Consider the following 8,555-nt stretch of genomic DNA (forward strand, 5'->3'; position numbering starts at 1 on the left):
GGCAGCACCATGGTGTAGCCAGAAGACAGCTAGCTTCCATCCTCCTCTGGGTACATTGACTTCAATACAAAACCTAGGAGGCTCATGGTTCTCACCCCCTTCCATAGACTTACACAGTAATTATGACAACTTCTGGAGGACGTCCTCCAACCTATCAGAGCTCTTGCAGCATGAACTGACATGGGGTAGTGGGTTTTTAATGAAGTACTGAGAAGTACCTGGGTGTACAAGATTTTGCTGCAGAAGAGTTAAGATGTTTTGAGATTTAAAAAAATATATACAGTTGAAGTCGGAAGTTTACATCTTAGCCAAATACATTCAAACTCAGTTTTTCACAATTCCTGACATTTAATCCTAGTAAAAATTCCCTGTCTTAGGTCAGTTAGGATCACCACTTTATTTTAAGAATGTGAAATGTCAGAATAATAGAAGAGAGATTTATTTCAGCTTCTATTTCTTTCATCACATTCCCAGTGGATCAGATGTTTACATACACTCAATTAGTATTTGGTAGCATTGCCTTTAAATTGTGTAACTTAGGTCAAATGTTTTGGGTAGCATTCCACAAGCTTCACACAATAGGTTGGGTGAATTCTGGCCCATTCCTCCTGACAGAGCTAGTGTAACTAAGTCAGGTTTGTAGGCCTCCTTGCTCGCACACGCTTTTTCAGTTCTGTCCACAAATTTTCTATAGGATTGAGGTCAGTGCTTTGTGATGGCCACTCCAATACCTTGACTTTGTTGTCCTTAAGCTATTTTTCCACAACTTTGGAAGTATGCTTGGGGTCATTGTCCATTTGGAAGACCCATTTGCGACCAAGCTTTAACTTCCTGACTGATGTCTTGAGATGAATATATCAATATATCTACATAATTTTTTTTCCACATAATTTTCCTGCCTCTCGATGCCATCTATTTTGTGAAGTGCACCAGTCCCTCCTGCAGCAAAGCACCCCCACAACATGATGCTGCCACCCCCGTGATTCACGGTTGGGATGTTGTTCTTCGGCTTGCAGCCTCCCCCTTTTCCTCCAAACATAACGATCATCATTATGGCCAAACAGTTCTATTTTTGTTTCATCAGACCAGAGGACATTTATCCAAAAAGTACGATCTTTGTCCCCATGTGCAGTTGCAATCCGTAGTCTGGCTTTTTTATGGCGGTTTTGGAGCAGTGGCTTCTTCCTTGCTGAGCGGCCTTTCAGGTTATGTCAATATAGGACTCGTTTCACTGTGGATATAGATACTTTTGTACCTGTTTCTTCCAGCATCTTCACAAGGTCCTTTGCTGTTGTTCTGGGATTGATTTGCACTTTTCGCACCAAAGTACGTTCATCTCTAGGAGACAGAACGTGTCTCCTTCCTGAGCGGTATGACGGCTGCGTGGTCCCATGGTGTTTATACTTGTGTACTATTGTTTGTACAGATAAACGTGGTACCTTCAGGTGTTTGGAAATTGCTCCCAAGGATGAACCAGACTTGTGGAGGTCTACAATTATTTTTTCTGAGGTCTTGGCTGATTTCTTTTGATTTCCCCATGATGTCAAGCAAAGAGGCACTGAGTTTGAAGGCAGGCCTTGAAATACATCCACAGGTACACCTCCAATTGACTCAAATGATGTCAATTAGCCTATCAGAAGCTTCTAAAGCCATAACATCATTTTCTGGAATTTTCCAAGCTGTTTAAAGGCACAGTCAACTTAGTGTATGTAAACTTCTGTCTAAATAATCTGTCTGTAAACAATTGTTGGAAAAATGACTTGTGTCATGCACAAAGTAGATATCCTAACCAACTTGCCAAAACTATAGTTTGTTAACAACAAATTTGTGGAGTGGTTGAAAAACACGTTTTTTTGACTCCAACCTAAGTGTATGTAAACTTCCAACTTCAACTGTATATTCTGAAATAGTGGTATATAGATGTAGGGTTGGTTGGTGGTGCAATTAATTTTTTTGTGTCACCCACTACTGCAGAGTAGGTGGCAGCATCCACAAACAAAAAGTGAAAATGCCATGACTGAAGAAGACAATTTACTTTAAGTTTATAATATTGATGGGCACCAAAATGATTCATATTTTTCAAGTCCATTTCTGCTTGATACCTGGTATGTCAAATTGTAGTGTTTTTTTTGTTAAATTTATTGTAAATAAACTATGCAATTTATGTAGCACACAAATGCTATCTTATCTCCTTGGTGCTTGAGCTTAATTTTCTGAAAATCTTTTGTATGTCCAACATTTGTAGACCCAGATTATATATTCATGAAAACAGAGTGACCCAAGTCTCTCGTGTGTGTGTGTGTGAGTGAGAAAAAAAAAATAGAGACACTGACTGACTATTTATAGTATGTTAAAGAATTCTGGTGAAGTAACCCTTTTGGACCACACTATCTGCCACATTGAAGAACTCCGGGTTAAGTGAATTATCACTTCTACCTCTAATCAGCAATCATAGGATTCATTCATGCTCCTTCGATGCCAGGTTAGGGTTACACACTCATTTTCTGTCGTGGTCTATGGACCCCCTGAAGTATTCCTGGCCACCCCATGTATTACATTTTTTACATTTTAGTCATTTAGCAGACGCTCTTATCCAGAGAGACTTACAGTAGTGAATGCATTTTTTTTTTTTATAAAACCCTAGTTCCGCCACTGCCTTGATCATGTGACCTACTGGACTCAAACAAGGTTCAGAATGTCCACTCAGTGGGCCTACACATTGTACACCATTTAGTTTGTCCATTTTCATCTCACTCGATATTACATGAATTTTTCAAATTTACAATTTCAATAACTCCTTGGTCATGTGATCTGCTGACCTCAAAAAAGGTTCAGAATGTCCACTGACTACCCTTCTATATTGCACACCCCTTTGGTTTGTCCATTTTCATCTCACATGGTTTTACATGAATTTTTTTTACGTTTTTAATTTCAATAGTTCCCTGGTCATGTAACCTACAACCTTCAAACTACTTTCAGAATATCCACTGACTAGCCTTACACATTGCACAAACTTTTGTTTTTCCATTTTCATCTCACACAATTTTACATTAAATTGCCTGCTCTGCTCCCCTGAAGGACAGTGTCACTCACTCACCTATTCCTTCTCCCGCTGTCAGGAACTGTGTGCACATGGTAACCCGAAGCAGGCTCTGTGCACCTGGTGATCCGCCTGCTTTTTTTTTTTCACTCAGAGACTAAGACCCACTCCAACCTCCATGGTCTGAGTGCTGCCCCCAGCCCCCGAGTCCGGCCACCCCTGGTCGGACTGAGTGTCCCCCGCCTTGGGGGAAGCCTCCTCGTGCACCTGGTGACCCTTTGACTTCCACAGCGAGTCCCAACCTGACTCACAGTCCTACCAGAGGACGGACGCGGGTGGATGGGCGACCACCACCTAACCCCCTACCTATCCAGAGCCCCATGTCAATGTCTTCTACCCGCCTGTCTGGGCTCTCTCACAGTCTGTGTCTGGCCTCTGGCCCTTCTGTGTGCACCAGGTAACCCTTAAGTAAAGAAGGAGGATGGTTGAGGAAGATGCCTTCCGTCCCCTACAAAAGCTTGGATTGAGGGCTGACTTTCAATAGATCGCAGTGAGTGAGCTGCTCTGCTACGTATGAAACCCTGACGCAGAATCAGGTCATCTACTAGTGATTTAGCACCAGGTTCCCCACAAAAATGCGGTGCACATCAGGAGAGGGGCGGCAACTCATCCGGCCACACCCTAACCCCACCACGAATGGCTCTATTCACCTGCCAAAAGAGGCAGGCTACCCCGGGCCAACCGAACATCCGTGGTTCTACGGTATCATTACGTTTAGGGAGGATTCTGACTTAGAGGCGTTCAGTCATAATCCTACAGATGGCAGCATCGCAACATTGGCTCCTCAGCCAAGCACATACACCAAATGTGCTTTGGTGATTTGAGTGTGACTGCGACAGGTGGGTACGCTCCTTTGAATTTAATCAAGTTGACATTCAGTGATCCGTGCCCAGTGGGAACCTAGGCTTCTTCAGTACGTTTTATGGGTCCGCAGCAAGTCATTGGGCGTGGATGGTACTACCAACATCAGATGTAGGCCTCCTTCCCCAGACAAGCTGGAGATGCCTCTCCCCACTTCGTAGGGCATGAGCCAGATCCATGCAATGCCCTATCACTGCGGGGCCAATGGGTTTAGTCTCCGCCTCGAGTCTAGTGAGCGTAGAGGAGACCTCTCCACCTACAATGTGTGGCGTCTCGCACTCAGGCAAGCCTGAGGCCTGGTAGTGTCAGCTAATGGTAAGGCACATGCCATCTCCACTACATGCTCCAAGGAGCGTGGAGGACAGCTCCCACATAGAATGTGTAGAGTCCCACACCCAGGCGGACCTGAGACCTGGCAGTGTCCTTAACCGCTACGCACATTCCATCTCCATTTAGTGCTCCACTGTTAGCGGGTCCAGCCGTAGCCAGCATTCGATTCAAACCTTCATGGTTTAGAGTTAGCTAAGTATATGGGACGCATGTTTAAACGTTTCACCACAGCCGCTCTGTGATCAAACTGATGCCAGTAGTACACTTTCATCAGCCGTCTCCCAGGACTTAACTCCCCCCTCCCAGCCAAAGCCAGGGATGCGTTTGAGCCATCATTCACTGATTGGCTTCCTGTCAAGGTCAGAATTCGTTTACAAGAGCCCCGCAGCAAATCATTGAGTCTGGTGGAACCGCCCTCACATTTTCATGCTTGACCGAAATCCCTATATTCCAACTGCCACCTTCCGTAAACAATCAACAGCCGTCACCATCTGCAGGACTCTCTTTGCATACGGACCAGTACCGAGGTAACTCCCATTTGGTTTGCATCGTTAGCGACACCTGAAAACAGGTGACATACAGGGAGGGATTGGAAGATGGACACCACCCCGACGAACCCCCGCACGCAGCCCCTTGCGAGACCACGCATGAGAAACTGCGATAGGCCGCACAACTAACTTCCAACGGTGGCGAGAGGAGGGCAACGGAGCGACTGCTCCCCCAGCTGCGGTAGATATATGTTATCAATCAAATAACAGAAATCGCATAAGTAGATTGTAGTCTAATCCACACACACCATTGTTCTTACTTTAAATAAAATGTCCCTCCTCGTGTCCTTCTCTCACAGTTCCACTCTGCCCTGGTGTTTTCCTGCAGTCGACCAGCAGCACAGACACCCTCTTCAGACCCAGCAGTAAGGTGCTACCAGGAGAGTTGTGACCAGGGGACTCAGGCAGGTTGGAGGGGGACGGGCTAGCTCTGTCCTGGTGACCACAGGAAGTAAAGTATATAGAATATCATTAGACCAAACATTTGATTACTTTAGTCTAAATCTGATTGATTGGTGCATCCTTATAATACTTCCTTTCTACTGAAGTGTGTAATCGTTCACTACTTTCCACAAATGTAGTTTTTTTTTCAAATAACTTTGGCACATTTTTCAAATTGAAGTGGTATATTTTTTTACTCAATATAAATGTCAAGGTGTTCTGAACGATAATATCCCGTTCTCCTTGGCTGCTGGCCTGGTGTAGGATCAGAGGGACAAAGTAGTGGAATAATGATGAGGTTTTAACAGGTGTAGGGTTAGTTGTTTTGGCAATTTTTTCGCAGTGTAATGAATTTATACTTATACAGAATAGTACTACAGAATAGCAGACTGATAAACAGATAAATCAGTAGGTGGCGGCATGCACCTATAACAATTGTTTTGCGAACCGCCATAATACCAAAGAAGAAGACCCCTTCCTTTACAACAGCTCTGCACCAAAGATGTTCTACTGAGATAGACCACATCCTGTCATTTCCAACATCCTGTAATTTCCAATTGGAGGCAAGTGAGCCGAGTAGGTGGGATCAAGTGTCGAGATGGGTCGTTCAAAGTCGCGTTTATTGGTTTATCAGATGTCAGTCAGATGGCATAGTGACGTCAATAAATACATTGTCATCATATTCAAATTAAGTTCAAAATGAGATGCAGACGTTGGACTGGAGATTTGGAGAAGAGTGACTTCCAACACTTAAATTGATGTAGCTAACTTTAAGTAACTATTCGTTAAGACTGTTATAACACCACCAAGATAGAAAAGTAAGTTACAAATATATAGTTTAATGTTATACATGTTATATAAATTAGATATTAAAATGTTTTGTAGTGGGCGTTAACGGTTTGGCTAGCTATTTTCCGTTCAAACATGCTGAGGAACAGTAACGTTAAGTTGGCTAACAGTTAACGTAAACTCACCCCCTTCCGTACAAATGTGCGCAATCGCGACATTCAAACGAGGCTGCAAAGAAAACTAATGGGACTGTAGCGACTGTGTTGACTTCAAAATCTGGGGTGTGAACTACGTTTCTATTCAAGCGTTGATCGATATGGTAATGGCTCTCCGTTGCATCGTGACGTGTCATGACGTAACGTACAGCACGCATAAAGCAACTATTTCTGTCTTACAATCTCTCTCCACCAGGTGTAGCTTCTCTCATCGTTTAAAAACAAGAAATTAACAGTGACGGGGTAAGGGTGGGATACCTAGTCATTTTTTGCCTCATCACTGCAAGCATCATGACTATCAAAGCCGCTGTTTACTTCTGAAGATCACTTTAGCACCGCCCTAAAAACCCGATTCAAATTCGATGCAAACTTTCAAATAGGTATGTAATGAAACATTATATAAACTCTATAGTGTTTTATTTACATTTTAGAGGCGATAAGGTGATAAGTTGGACGGATCGAGTGAAAAAAAGCAGTTTCCCACACCACATCTCTCTTTCTCACTATCACGCATTAGTTTCGCTTCCCCACCCCCTCATTTTTAAAGAAACGGGCAGCGTGGTGGTCTCTGCATGAATTCTGTTGCAAAGGGGAGAAATTGTGCTTTACAATGGTATTGACATTACAGTTGATCTGGAAGTATTACGTTTTTTGGGCGCTAAAATAAGGTCAATTGTATGGACCAAGGCGATGTACAAAAGTGAGTGAGTTTACGTTAACCTTAACTAAATCAATAACGTTAAATTAGCTGTGCTCCGCACATGCAAGAAACTAGATGACGACTAGTTAACAGTTGTCATTTTGCGAATCAATACGGGAGACTATTGGTAAAATATAATTGAGTGAGGTTATTAATAGCTAACCGTTACTCTTCTCTTAATACATGTTATAATTTCTCATGGGCAAGAAGAGAGAAATAGTATCTAGCTCGATATATACTCTTATATATTTCTCAGCTAACGTTAACTGTAGCGCAATAAATCAGATTCTGCATGTGTCACAAAAATAGCAGAGTAACTAGCTAGTTTAGCTAGCTAATCATTCAGGACCGCACATCTGAGAGAACAGGACGTAAGTTATTTGTTTACTCGAAGAGCTAGAAATCTCTAGAACATGGATGAGCACGGACGAACAGCATTTGTATGAATTAATGTACTCTCTACAGTACTGCATTGTTACACCTCAAAAGAGCTAGAACCAGGTGTTAGAACCAAAATGATTTTACAATCGTTTTGAACAGAACCATTACAAGGCGGACATTGGAATTAGTTTCTGAGTGACATTGAGGACAAAGCAATGTTCCCCCAACTCGCAGGCCGAATTTGACCCCCAAAGTTTTCTGAGGCAATTTAAAATATAAATGTACATAAAAGACTGGAAAAACATAAGGAAATCAGCTCCAAGTGATTTTTAATTAAGAATATATTAATGTATTCCGATGCATAATAGACACCTGATAGTATACAAATGTAAACAAGGTTCAAATTATTATTTTCTTCAAATATATCTGTTCTGGCTTCTTCCAGTCAATTTGCAGTCTACAAATTATTTGTAATTACATTCTGGCCCCCCGTCCATCCCCTCAAGAAAAAATTGCCACGCGGCTGAATCTCGTTGATGATCCCTGGGATAAAGTGAATGGATGACTCCCCTTTCCTCTGTATGTTTTTGTTCTCTTCACCAGGATAGTGAGACAGGGGGGAAGTCCAGGCACCAAAAGAAAAGTACTATCCGGTGAATGAAACACTTCAGTTTTCGCTGTGCTATGGTTTTTGGTTCGTTAACTTCACCATGTGTTTTTCTAAGCTGTGTTCGCATTCTATACATGGTGCATTTCTTTAGAATTTTTTTCTACGAGGAGGTAGGCATGCTCAACATGGCCTTCCAGGACACAATCAAAGGCACTAGATCTAAGTAAGAGGACTCTTAGTCCTTACACAATGCCAGTTTTTGCCCAGAGACTGCTACATTCCCCCCCCCCCGATGTCCTCCATTTCTATAAGATGACGACATACTTGGTTTTGGTGGCTTTTAGTCCTGTGGCATGCCTACTTTGCAATTTGACAGCTTCTTTTCCAGGAGCTGTATTTTCTTATTAAAGTAACATCTGTATGAGATTAACTTTGTGATATTTTTGTTTCAATGTGTGTGCAATTAATCACTGTGGGTGTATTATTATTATTATACTATAGGATGCAGGATGATGGCCTCCTGCATGACACCTGTGCTACATGCTGCTTCCTTTGACACCTGAGCTTCCTGTATGCTCGT

Source organism: Salmo salar, chromosome ssa03 (genome assembly GCF_905237065.1).
Source record: "Salmo salar chromosome ssa03, Ssal_v3.1, whole genome shotgun sequence".
Taxonomy (NCBI): Eukaryota; Metazoa; Chordata; class Actinopteri; order Salmoniformes; family Salmonidae; genus Salmo; species Salmo salar.